Genomic DNA, 14,193 nt, shown 5'->3' on the forward strand with positions numbered 1-14,193 from the left:
CACAAAATAGGACCAACAGTAAAAGGGAAGTAATTCTTTACCGACAACTAAGTTAAGAGGCACTTCAATACTGACCACCATGTAAAGCAGCACTTTGACACTAACCCAAAATGTAAGGAGGCATTATACTTACCATTTTACTTACCAATAGGGCTTTTCTTGTCAGAGAATAGGTGCAGGAATGCAACCATGCCTCCTGCTAAAACACCCTCCGCACCCTCCCCCCCCCAACAGAATCAAATGGTGGCCTAATTGCAATAGGAGTGGCAGGGTCTAAAAGGGGCAATAAATTCCAGGTGTGTACTTTATACAGAGTGTACGGTTCAGGAGCATGCTGCATACAAATTGCAGGGTTCAGGAGTGCCCTGCATACAGAGTGCAGGGTTCAGAAGTTTGCCAGTCAAGTTCCTCCAAATTCGCTCATCCATGTCTTTATGGACCTTGTTTGTGCACTGGTGCACAGTCATGTTGGAATAGGAAGGGGCCATCCCTAAACTGTTCCCACAAAGTTGGGGACATGAAATTGTCCAAAATGTCTTGGTATACTGACGCCTTAAGAGTTCTCTTCACTGGAACTAAGGGGCCAAGCCCAACCCCTGAAAAACAACCCCACACCATAATCCCCCCTCCACCAAATGATTTGGACCAGTGCATAATACAAGGTCCATAAAGACATGGGTGAGCGAGTTTTTTGGTGGGTGGAGGAACTTGACTGGCCTGCACAGAGTCCTGACCTCAACCTGATAGAACACCTTTGGGATGAATTATAGCGGAGACTGTGAGCCATGCCTTCTCATCCACCTCACTGCCAGACCTCACAAATGCGCTTCTGGAAGAATGGTCAAACATTCGCATAGACACATTCCTAAACTTTGTGGACAACCTTCCCAGAAGAGTTAAAGCTGTTATAGCTGGGTGGTCCAACTCAATATTGAACCCTAAGGACTAAGGCTGGGATGCCATTAAAGTTCATGTGCGTGTAAAAGCAGGCTTCCCAATACTGTATATATACAGTATCTGACAAAAGTGAGTACACTCCTCACATTTTTGTAAATATTTTATTATATATTTTCATGTGACAGCACTGAAGAAATGACACTTGGCTACAATGTAAAGTAGTGAGTGTACAGCTTGTATAACAGGGTAAGTTTGCTTTCCCCTCAAAATAACTCAACACACAGCTATTAATGTCTAAACCACTGGCAACAAAAGTGAGTACACGCCTAAGTGAAAATGTCCAAATTGGGCCCGAACTGTCAATATTTTGTGTGGCCACAGTTATTTTCCAGCACTGCCTTAACCCTCTTGGGTATGGAGTTCACCAGAGCTTCACAGGTTGCCACTGGAGTCCTCTTCCACTCCTCCATGACAACATCACGGAGCTGATGGATGTTAGAGACCTTGCGCTCCTACATCTTCCATTTGAGGATGCCCCACAGATGTGTTTAAGTCTGAAGAACATGCTTGGCCAGTCCATCACATTTACCATCAGCTTCTTTATTAAGGCAGTGGTCTTCTTGGAGATGTGTTTGGGGTCGTTATCATGTTGGAATACTGCCACGTGGCCCAGTCTCCGAAGGGAGGGGCTCATGCTCTGCTTCAGTATATCACAGTACATGTTGGCATTCATGGTTCCCTCAATGAACTAAAGCTCCCCAGTGCGACAGCACTCATGCAGCCACCGACTATGACACGCCCACCATGCCTGACTGTAGGCAAGACATACTTGTCTTTGTACTCCTCACCTGGTTGTCGCCACACACACTTGACACCATCTGAACCAAATAAGTTTATCTTGGTCTCATCAGTCCACAGGATATGATTCCAGTAATCCATGTCTTTAGTCTGCTTTTCTTCCGCAAATTTTGTGGGCTTTCTTGTGCATCATCTTTAGAAGAGGCTTCCTTCTGGGACAACAGCCATGCAGACCAATTTGATGCAGTGTGCGGTGTATGGTCTGAGCACTGACAGGCTGACCCCCCACCCCTTCAACTTCTGCAGCAATGCTGGCAGCACTCATACGTCTATTTCCCAAAGACAACCTGCGGATATGACGCTGAGCACGTACACGCAACTACTTTGGTTGACCATGGCAAGGCTTGTTCTGAGTGGAACCTGTCCTTTTAAACCACTTGGTCACCGTGCTGCAGCTCAGTTACAGGGTCTTGGTAATCTTCTTATAGTCTAGGGCATGTTTATGTAGAGCAACATTTCTTTTTTTCAGATCCTCCGATAGTTATTTGCCATGAGGTGCCATGTGGAACTTCCAGTGACCAGTATGAGAGCGTGAGAGCGATAACACCAAATTTAACACACCTGCTCCAAATTCACACCTGAGACCTTGTAACACTAATGAGTCATATGACACCGGGGAGGGAAAATGGCTAATTGGGCCCAATTTGGACATTTTCACTTAGGGGTGTACTCACATTTGTTGCCAGCGGTTTAGACATTAATGGCTGTGTGTTGAGTTATTTTGAGGGGACAGCAAATTTACACTGTTGAAAAATAATTATTATTCCCGCGCTACCATGTATCAATAAAAAACAATGCTGGAAAAGCTGCTTGCACTGAATAGGGTCCAGATCACTGTATATATATATATATATATATATATATATATATATATATACAGTATCTCACAAAAGTGAGTACAACCCTCACATTTTTGTAACTATTTTATTATATCTTTTCATGTGACAACACTGAAGAAATTACACTTTGCTACAATATAAAGTAGTGAGTGTACAACTTGTATAACAGTGTAAATTTTCTGTCTCCTCAAAATGACTCAACACACAGCCATTAATGTCTAAACCGCTGGCAACAAAAGTGAGCATACCCCTAAGTGAAAATGTCCAAATTGGGCCCAATTAGCCATTTTCCCTACCCAGTGTCATGTGACTCGTTAATGTTACAAGGTCTCATGTGTGAATTGGGAGCAGATGTGTTAAATTTGGCGTTATTGCTCTCACTCTTTCATACTGCTCACTGAAAGTTCAATATGGCACCTCATGAAAAGAACTCTCTGTGGATCTGAAAAAAAGAATTGTTGCTCTACATAAAGATGGCCTAGGCTATAAGAAGATTGCCAAGAACCTGAAACTGAGCTGCAGCACGTTGACCGAGACTATACAGCAGTTTAACAGGACAGGTTCCACTCAGAACAGGAGTCGCAATGGTCAACCAAAGAAGTTGAGTGCATGTGCTCAGCGTCCTATCCAGAGGTTGTTTGTCCAGAGGTTGAAATAGACGTATGAGTGCTGCCAGCATTGCTGCAGAGGTTGAAGGGGTGGGGGGGTCAGCCTGTCAGTGCTCAGACCATATGCCGCACACTGCATCAAATTGGTCTGTATGGGTGTCATCCCATGAGGAAGCCTCTTCTAAAGATGATGCACAAGAAAGCCTGCAAACAGCTTGCTTAAGACAAGCAGACTAAGGAGGACATGGATTACTGGAACCATGTCCTGTGGTCTGATGAGACCAAGATAGCACTGGGGAGCTACAGTTGCCATCACTGGGGAGCTACAGTTCATTGAGGGAACCAACATGTACCGTGACATACTGAAGCAGAGCATGATCCCCTCCCTTCAGAGACTGGGCCACAGGGCAGTATTCCAACATGATAACGACCCCAAACAAACCTCCAGGACGACCACTGCCTTGCTAAAGAAGCTGAGGGTAAAGGTGATGGACTGGCTAAGCATGTCTCCAGACCTAAACCCTATTGAGCATCTGTGGGACATTCTCAAACAGAAGGTGGAGAAGCGCAAGGTCTCTAACATGCACCAGCTCCTTGATGTCGTCATGAAGGAGTGGAAGGGGACTCCAGTGGCAACCTGTGAAGCTCTGGTGAACTCCATACCCAGGAGAGTTAAGGCAGTGCTGGAGAAGAATGGTGGCCACATAAAATATTGACACTTTTAACCCAATTCGGACATTTTCACTTAGGAGTGTACTCACTTTTGTTACCAGCGGTTTAGACATTAATGGCTGTGTGTTGAGTTATTTTGAGGGGACAGCAAATTTACACTGTTTTACAAGCTGTAAACTCAATACTTTACACTGTAGCAAAGTGTAATTTCTTCAGTGTTGTCACATGAAAAGATATAATAAAATATTTACAAAAATGTGAGGGGTCTACTCACTTTTGTGAGATACTGCATATATTGCTTGTGTATGTTGGTGTAGGATATGTATCTTTCTGTCTTTCTTAACATTTTACATTTGAATACTATATCTTTAAGTCATCTTTAAACAATGCTGGAAATCAACCAAGATAAAAAGCTTTGATAATACCAGAATTTTAAGCCTGTCTTCTGGATCCAATTACTGACTATTTTCTTTAGGGGTTTTCTGGCAGTTTACAGAATTTAGCAAGTATGTCCGATATTTGACAGGCAAGTCTTAAAATAATAAAAATTCAGCTTACTCTAATATTACTTTACACCATTCACAACTGGCATCTCAGCAAAGTCAGAATTAGTTTATAAAGCTCACTTTTTTATATCATTTAATATTCTCTAGATTAGCTCACTATCTGCCACTTTCAGTTCCCATAGCAAATTGAACAGTCTTTTGTCATTGCATGTCTTACTATTTATTCTTGGCTGGCTTTTTAAATATGTTAGCAGAAAAAGGAGAAAGTAAAAGTTAGTTCTTGGGCGTACCTAACTTTACATATCAACAAGGAAAAGAGACTAACATTTTACAGATGTTTTGGTAAATGTATGTATATTTTACTGAAGAAAGTTATACAACATCTGAAATTCATTGCAGGAATTTGGTCATAAGGTTTTTTTTTTTTATATTTTAAACTGCATACAAAAGTCTCAGTTGGTCTTTAGCTCAGGAGGATGTTATATGCATTCAATATTTAGAAAGCATAAAAATATGCTTCTTTGTATATTCTACTTTATTCTTCTTGTAATGCATTTTTATCTGTATTTCTTGTACTATTAGTAGTACACAAGTTTTTTAAATTCAATTTCCATTGTCTCATCTTTATTAGGGATGAGCAACCCATATGAAATGTGGATTTAATCTCAACGTCCATAAATAATAATCTGTATGGTAGAAAAAAGTTGTGTGTTCTTGGAAGTGCATAATAAATGTCACAGCTGACAATCACTTTCAAACCAAACATCACACAACCAAAATGTTTTAGAATAGCTCATAAAATTATGACTGTAAACAACACTTTAAAAATAGGATATTAACATGCAGGTTTGTTCACTTATATTCAAACATGTCCAAACTAATTTTGTGCACTCATTCCTAAAGTATTATTGTTACTATACTGTTATAACTACTAGTACCTTAATTACCTGAGGTTCAGTATGTTGAACCCCATTCCTGTCCAGGCCTCTTTTTGGTTTTCAGTGCTGTGATTCTAATAATGACAAATAACCAACACTGTATCCAAACAAATTTTATATCATTTTTTTGAGACAGATAAAGCTTTTTTAAGCTGGTGTTTAATCGCCACTTAGTTTTCTATTTTTAATTATTTAAAGGGAAAAAGTCCAATTTAAAAAAAAAAGTTTTCGTTACTTTCTGTTAAAAAATGTTAAAAATAAATAATCTTTGTCCATGCATTCAAGCTAAAAGATATTCAGCTACATCTCTTTAGTAAAAAACAAAAAACAAAAACACACAAAAATATTTTATTATACCTTTTCATGTGACAACACTGAAGAAATGACACTTTGCTACAGTGTAAAGTAGTGAGTGTACAGCTTGTATAACAGCTGTGTATAACACACAGCCATTATGTCTAAACCGCTGGCAGCAAAAGTGAGTATACCCCTAAGTGAAAATGTCCAAATTGGGTCGAAAGTGCCAATATTTTGTGTGGCCACCATTATTTTCCAGCATGCCTTAACCCTCTTGGGCATGGAGTTCACTAGAACGTCACAGGTTGCCACTGGTGTCTTCTTCCACTCCTCCATGATGACATCACGGAGCTGGTGCATGTTAGAGACCTTGCGCTCCTCCACCTTCCATTTGAGGATGCCCCACAGATGCTCAGTAGGGTTTAGGTCTGGAGACATGCTTGGCCAGTCCATCACCTTTACCTTCAGCTTCTTTAGCAGGGCAGTGGACGTTTTGAAGGTGTGTTTGGGGTCGTCATGTTGGAATACTGCCCTGCGGCCCAGTCTCCAAAGGGAGGGGATCATGCTCTGCTTCAGTATATCACAGTACATGTTGGCATTCATGGTTCCCTCAATGAACTGTAGCTCCCCAGTGCCGAGAGCACTCATGCAGCCCCAGACCATGACACTCCCACCACCATGCTTGACTGTAGACAAGACACACTTGTCTTTGTTCTCCTCACCTGGTTGCCACCACACACACTTGACACCATCTGAACAATTACACTTATCTTGGTCTCATCAGACCACAGGACATGGTTCCAGTAATCCATGTCCTTAGTTTGCTTGTCTTCAGCAAACTGTTAGTGTGCCTTCTTGTCCATAATCTTTAGAAGAGCCTTCCTTCTGGGACGACAGCCATGCAGACCAATTTGATGCAGTATGCGGTGTATGGTCTGAACACTGACAGGCTGACTCCCCACCCCTTCAACCTCTGCAGCAATGCTGGCAGCACTCATAAGTCTATTTCCCAAAGACAACCTCTGGATATGGCGCTGAGCACGTGCATTCAACTTCTTTGGTCGACCATGATGAGGCCTGTTCTGAGTAGAACCTGTCCTGTTAACTGGTTCCCGACCAGCACACGCCGATGTACGTCGGCAGAATGGCAAGGCTGGGCAAATGGGCGTACCTGTACGTCCCTTTAAATTTGCTGGCATGCCATTTCGTGCACGCGCGTGCCGGCCGGGAGCTCCATGAGTCGGGTCGCGGGCCCTGCGGACTCGAACGCTGTGGAGATACCCGCGATCGCCTCACGGAGAGGAAGAATGGGGAGATGCTAATGAAAACAAGCATCTCCCCGTTCTGCCTAGTGACAGTGTCACTGATCTCTGCTCCCTGTAATCGGGAGCAGAGATCAGTGACGTGTCACACATAACCACGCCCCCCCACAGTTAGAAACACTCCCCAGGACATACTTAACCCCTGCACTGCCCCCTATTGGTTAACCCCTTCACTGCCAGTGTCATTTACACAGGAATCAGTGCATTTGTATATCACTGATTGCTGTATAAATGACAATGGTCCCAAAAATGTGTCAAAAATGTCCGATGTGTCCGCCATAATGTCACAGTCATGATAAAAATTGCTGATCGCCGCCATTACTTGTAAAAAAAAAAATATCAATAAAAATGCCATAAAACTAGCCCCTATTTTGTAGATGCTATAACTTTTGCGCAAACCAATAAATAAACGCTTATTGCGATTTTTTTTACCAAAAATATGTAGAAGAATACGTATCGGCCTAAACTGAGGAAAAAAATGTTTTTTAAAATATTTTTTGGGGATATTTATTATAGCAAAAAGTAAAAAATAATGCGTTTTTTTCAAAATTGACGCTATTTTTTTGTTTATAGCGCAAAAAATAAAAACCACAGAGGTGATCAAATACCACCAAAAGAAAGCTCTATTTGTGGGAAAAAAAGGACGTCAATTTTGTTTGGGAGCCACGTCGCAGGACCGCGCAATTGTCAGTTAAAGTGACGCAGTGCCGAATCGCAAAAAGTGCTCTGGTCAGGAAGGGGGTAAATTCTTCCGGGGATGAAGTGGTTAAACTGCTGTATGGTCTTGGCCACCATGCTGCAGCTCAGTTTCAGGGTCTTGACAATCTTCTTATAGTCTAGGCCAGTGATGGCGAACCTTGGCACCCCAGATGTTTTGGAACTACATTTCTCATGATGCTCATGCACTCTGCAGTGTAGTTGAGCATGATGGGAAATGTAGTTCCAAAACATTTGGGGTGCCAAGGTTCACCATCACTGCCCTAGGCCATCTTTATGTAGAGCAACAATTCTTTTTTTCAGATCCTCAGAGAGTTCTTTGCCATGAGGTGCCATGTTGAACTTCCAGTGACCAGTATGAGAGAGTGGGAGCGATAACACCAATTTAACACACCTGCTCCCCATTCACACCTGAGACCTTGTAACACTAACGAGTCACATGACACCAGGGAGAGAAAATGGCTAATTGAGCCCAATTTGGACATTTTCACTTAGGGGTGTACTCACTTTTGTTGCCAGCAGTTTAGATATTAATGGCTGTGTGTTAAGTTATTTTGAGGGGACAGAAAAATTTACACTGTTATACAAGCTGTACACTCACTACTTTACATGGTAGCAAAGTGTAATTTCTTCAGTGTTGTCACATGAAAAGATATAATAAAATATTTATAAAAATGTAAGGGGTGTACTCACTTTTGTGAGCTACTGTACATGTATATTATTTAGACTGTGTTGTAAAAGTTATAATTGCAAAGTATAGTATATATTTTTGAAGTGTATCAACCCTGAAATTCTGACTGTCGTATTTCTTGAAGCCCTATAATACCTGGACAATACAATTCCCCTCTTCCATAAAATTACTCTATTTTGGAAAGACACCCTAAGTTACTTTAGAAAGAGGCATGGTGAGCTTTTTTTTTTACATTTTAAATTATTTGCAAAGGATTTTTTTTAAAAATAACAAACTTGTCATACTTACCTGCTCTGTGCAATGGTTTTGCAAAGAGCAGCCCTGATCCTCCCCTTCTTAGGTCCCCTGACAGATCTCTGGGCCCCTCCCCCTTGCCATAGCAAGCCATTTGCTAAAAGCGGTACTCATGCATGCTCGCTCCCAAGCCAGCTCTCTGTGCCCAAAGGACACAGAGAGAGCAGCTCAGCCCCACCCCCACTCCTTCCTCACTGGCTGTGATTGACAGTAGGGGGAGCCAATAGCGAGGGAGAGACCTAGAAGAGCTGCTGCTCTCTTGCACATCGTTGAATTAAGATCGGGCTTCGGTATTAGGGGGGCTGAGGAGGGAAATGCTCACTGAAGATTTGTATCTTCATTCATAGAATGATGCTAGTTGGCAAAGGGACAATGATTGTGGCTTGCACTGGTACCTGTTGGCACTAATTCTGGTGCTGGCTGGCAATCATGACACTGATTGTGGCTGACACTGGTACTACAGTAGATGACACTGGAATTGTGCTGGCTGGCAACAGAACCCTGATTGTGTCTTGCACTGGCACCTGATTACACTGTTAAGCTAAGTTCTCACATGCAGTTGAGAGGCAGTAAAAACAGGCGGTTGGTCCTGCCAAATGAGACTATTGAAGTTACATAGCTACATAGTTAGTCAGGTTGAAATAAGACACAAGACCTTCTAGTTCAACCAATAAAAATAATACCAATAGAAAAAACTAAAAAACAAAATAGGAAGGAATTGGAAACTGCCACAATATCCTGCAAAATGCTTGCTATGCAGCAGTTCAAAGTAAAACTCCCCTTGGGTTAAAAAAAAACAGGCCTTCAGGAGGCACTGTGTAGCCTCCTGTAATTCACTGTTCTCCAATCCTGAAAATATGATCCAGCATGGATCACTTATCAAAGACATGCGGAGAGGTCAGCTGCTCGTGTCAGCAAGCCTTTACGGGGTTCTGGTTGACAATCAGGACACTGATTGTGGCTGAAGTTGATACTTAAAGACACTTTCACTGGTGCTGGCTGTTATTCAGGACACTGATTGTGGTTTACACTGGTGCTAGATGTTATGGCTGACCTTGGTGACAGATGACACTTGCATTGGTGCTGGCTGGCAATCAGGACACTAATGCTGAATCAAACTTCTGCTAGGTGTCACTGGTATTAGTGCTGTCGACAATCAGCACTGAAAGGTCTGCCTTTCCTCTAGGAAAGTCAATCGGTATGACAGTTAGTGTTCATGCACACTCTCGGGGGTGCACAAGAGCACAGTAAAAAAGTGACATTTTAAAACATCTTCCACCCCTCCAAACAGCAGCATAGGTCATGGGAAAAAGATAAAACAAAAATGCCTCCGCAGATGAACCCAGGATAAAAAATGTATTCAAATAAAATAGGTAAAAAACATGCAAAACATTGTTCCAGATGCGTACATAGCGTGATCACAGACATCAAATAAGAAAAGCGCGGTATGTAGAGCCAAGCAGGCTATGTACCCGACATGTTTCGTACTAACATACTCCTACTGGGGCATACACATTCGTCACTCTGCACATTTTTTAATCTTTTAATGCAGCGCATTCTCTTCTTCTTTAGATTGCTAGAATAATAAAGCTGTTAACTGTTACCTGCTGATATTCACACAGAGTTATCACAAACTGATTTCTTTATTATTTCTTGTGATCTCATGAATAATATTTTTTTTTTTGTCTGATCTCCATAATAATGCTTTGAATTTCTTTTTATAGTGATTTTTTTTTTTTCTATGAAGATCTCCTTTTTTCTTTTATAGAGATCTTATTTATTTTTTTATCAAGATCTCCTGTTTTTTTTAGTTTTTAGATCTACTGAGCTCCATAATATTTATTTTTGTTTTGTGTGTCAAGTTAGCACAACACCATTATTATCTTGTAATTTTTAACCTCAAGGAGTTTGTTTGGTGTTGGTGTCCCTTGTTAATTTGACATTGTCTTTTTGAAATGTACCTGCCTACTCACAAACAAACTGTCCTTTTTGAAGTAAAACACATAGTCAAGTATTTGTGAACAAAAAATAGCCATTTATTATGGGTCATAACCAAATAAAGAGGAAGGCAACGCTCGATAAACTTGTGAAATTGGCAAAGCCTTTGTACCCCAGGGCACACATCAACTATTTTACAGCCAAAAAAGGTAGCATGAGGAGTCCATATAATAGTGAGCACAATCCGGTCCAGGACTCCAAGCGATCAGGAACAGCAGCAGACAACATATAGGTCCCCAGGCTGTGATACAACAGCCTGCGTCTTTTGCCAGACCAGACTGAACCCAGGCCATCTCTCTCTTGTCTTCCTTACATGCTTGCTTCCAGGATGTGGCTCTGGTGTTGGAGTTGTGGCAGGAGGTGGAGGAGGAGGAGGATGATGGTCGAACTCACAAACCTGGCTTTGGCTTGTGAGTTCGCCCCTCAACCCCTTATTTAGGGCTTGTAAGATGACTTCCTCACAGAAGAGGTGTTGGCCCTCCTCCATTTCCTGCATTTTTCAGGCTGCCATGCAGGTATAGTCCTCTTGAATAGTGGGGGGGGGTTCTGAGTGCCGCAGTAGCCTTCCGAAATAGCCCAAGTGCAGCCTCCTCCAGTTACTCCTCTTCCTGGGCCTTTTTTTTTTAAAGGCGGAGGGGAGGGACTTGGGATTCAGGCAGGCTACTGGGCCTGGCCACCTCCTGGCTGCCACTTACCCCCACCACCTCATGGCTGCCACTTTCCACTGCCTCCTCCTGGCTGAGACTTTCCTGTGTATGAAAAAGGGACAATTTTCAGCTCATGACTGTTGCAAATTGAATGTTAACAAATAGAAAAGACTGTCATTCTGACCCCAGCATTTTTCATTCTTGTCCCAATCATTTGTGGACACTACTGTCTATTGATATGTAAAGCACTTTGTTAAATCAGAAATTAGTGATCAATAATAACACCTAGTTAACATCATTAATTTTTGGACAAGAAATATGTTGAACAATGCTATGCCTGGCTCAAGTTGGGCTCATCCACATCTTCCTGGCTGGAAGGCCCAGGTTGGACGTCGGAAGCCTCACCTGGGGTGGAAGGAAGCATTGAAGGAAGACTGGAGAGTGCTGGCCTGGGTTCCCTCTGGTCTGCCAGAAAATGCTGTCTGTCATAGTACCACAGGCTGGGGACATAAATGTCATCTGCTGCTGCTCCTGATCTCATGGAATCCTGGACCTAGTTGATGTTTGCCGTGGGGATCTGCGGCTTCACAAATTCCAACAATTGATTCAGCAGTGCCTTCCTCTTTATTTTATTAGTATAAAAGGGATAGTTTACCTGCCACAGACGGGGCAGCTCCCTGTACATATCAATGAATATGGGGATAAAGTCCTGATCATTCAATAGATCCATTTTCTCTGCAAGACACAACACAAGACAAACCCTAATGTCAGGCTAAACTCTCCTAATCTTGTCCCAATATAGGCCTCAATCTATAAGCAGTTTAGGAGCAAGTTAAAATTGTACCTTCATTATCACGATCGGTGCTTCCGCTACTCCTTCTTCCGCTCACAGATCGTACGTACAACACACACATGTTACGCCTTATATACACTGCACATGCGTGAAACTCCACCCGCCCCTGACCTTCTATAGTATCTAGTATATTCCCCGCCCCTTGTGTTTCGGTGCAGTGGGAGAGCACAGACAACAGGTGCATGAAGACAACAGCAGCAACGACAAAAGCCCAGAGCCACGAACGTCCCGAGGAGATTTAAGGCCTCAAATATGGCCTTTGTAGAGATGGTGGAGACGGTGGACATCTTCAAGAGGGCCGACTATGAAGGGAAGCATGGACCGTACCCAAACCCAAATGTGAGAAAGGCCAAGATAATGACTAAAGTTGTGAAAAGTCTGCCGAAGAATTTTGGGTTATGGCAATCCAAGGATCAACTGAACTCATCTGGACTACTGATACCATCCTCCAGGGACATTGCATTACACCTATGTGTGTATGTGCTCAGTCATCTGCACCCCTGCTTGCCTGGATTGGATTGTGCTCCAGCTACACTGATACAGCTTCTACCTGCAGCCCTGTGTTTTTCAGCTCTCCAGCCTTCACCACGCTCCTGTACATGCCTTCTCCTACTTTCATGTGAGTGGATATTTTATTTAAAATAAAGTGTTTATGATAATTTCTCAGAGGCGCCCCTATTCCTTGTCAAGGATCAACTGAGGAAACAATGGTTAGACCTCAAATTGAGGGAGCAGGATCAGTACAGAAGAATCAAGAGAGTGCTGCAAAAAAGTAAGTATTTTGTCATGTGTTCCTATTCTTCTTATTACGTTCATGCTGCTGCATGTGCTTTTCTTTACTGCTGTACAGTTTAAAATGGCAAGTTTCATGTTCGTGGGCACATTAATGTTTACAGTTCATAGTAAACATTGTTCATTCGCCCACAAATACAATGTTTTTTGCAGATGCAGGTTAACTGCATTTGGTCATGCCTATTTGTCTTAAAAGAAGTTTAGTGCATGATGGGTTTGTAACTAGAATGAAATGCAAACTTGATTCAGTATAAGGAGAGGACCCTTAGCAGCTGTTTACACATCTGGATGCAGGAGCACTAGTGTGGGCCACCAGAACAAACTTTTTAGGGTGTCCCACACAGGCGCTCCAGTGGATATTAGGGGTCTCTACATATGTGATACTTTAACAAAAAAGGTAAGTATTCCAGCTTTGTAAAGGGAAAAAATCATGTCTTCAGCTTTGAACTCTGCCAAAACAGACAATTGGACGACACTTCCAAGCAATGTTTCATATTCCTATTTCTTGCCTCAAATATCTGTGTGCTAAGTATACCTTTATTTTATTCACATAGGGGAGAAAAGACTCGGGGCGTCTGAGGTCATCAGGGACCCCCAACCTCCTAAAGAAGGGGAAATCCAAAAACAACAACCAGAGGATGTGGAGAAAGGAGAGGTTTATGAAGTGGGCGAAATAGTGACCACAACAGGTGAGTGTCTGAGACCACAGCTTCAGGTAATAGATGGATGCCTGCATATTTATAATACATGGTGTGGTTTTTTTAAGGTGATGTGGATGTTGTTGTTGAAGAAACACATTTCACAAATGCAAGTGCAAGTCTTCATCGGGGAGGTCATGGTGTGCAATCAGGATTTACAGAAGATCAAGGAAGACATCAATGATGTTGAAAAAAGACTCAAAAACATCATTGATGTTTTAGGCAGGTTCAAAAACACAAAATTCTTTCCTTTAGTAAATAATACCCACAGTGCTTTATAATTTGCATCAATCAGGCCATTTCCGTAACTCCAAGAAATAAATTTGTGGTGCAGAAAATTATGAATATTTTAAGAATTAATGTATTGCATACATTAACAACAAAAACGTTGTGTGTGTAGCAGACCCGCAACATAATAGTTAGCTGAAGAAGAGATTGTCACCTCATGTATCAAAGTAATTACATTTGCACTATTGCAGAAAATGGGCAAAAAAAGCACATTGAATAACATAGGAGACAGCTAAAAGAAACAGAAGCAGTAAATCAAAGGAAAATATTATTTCATT

The sequence above is a fragment of the Aquarana catesbeiana genome, linkage group LG01 (genome assembly GCF_042186555.1).
Source record: "Aquarana catesbeiana isolate 2022-GZ linkage group LG01, ASM4218655v1, whole genome shotgun sequence".
NCBI classification, from domain to species: Eukaryota; Metazoa; Chordata; class Amphibia; order Anura; family Ranidae; genus Aquarana; species Aquarana catesbeiana.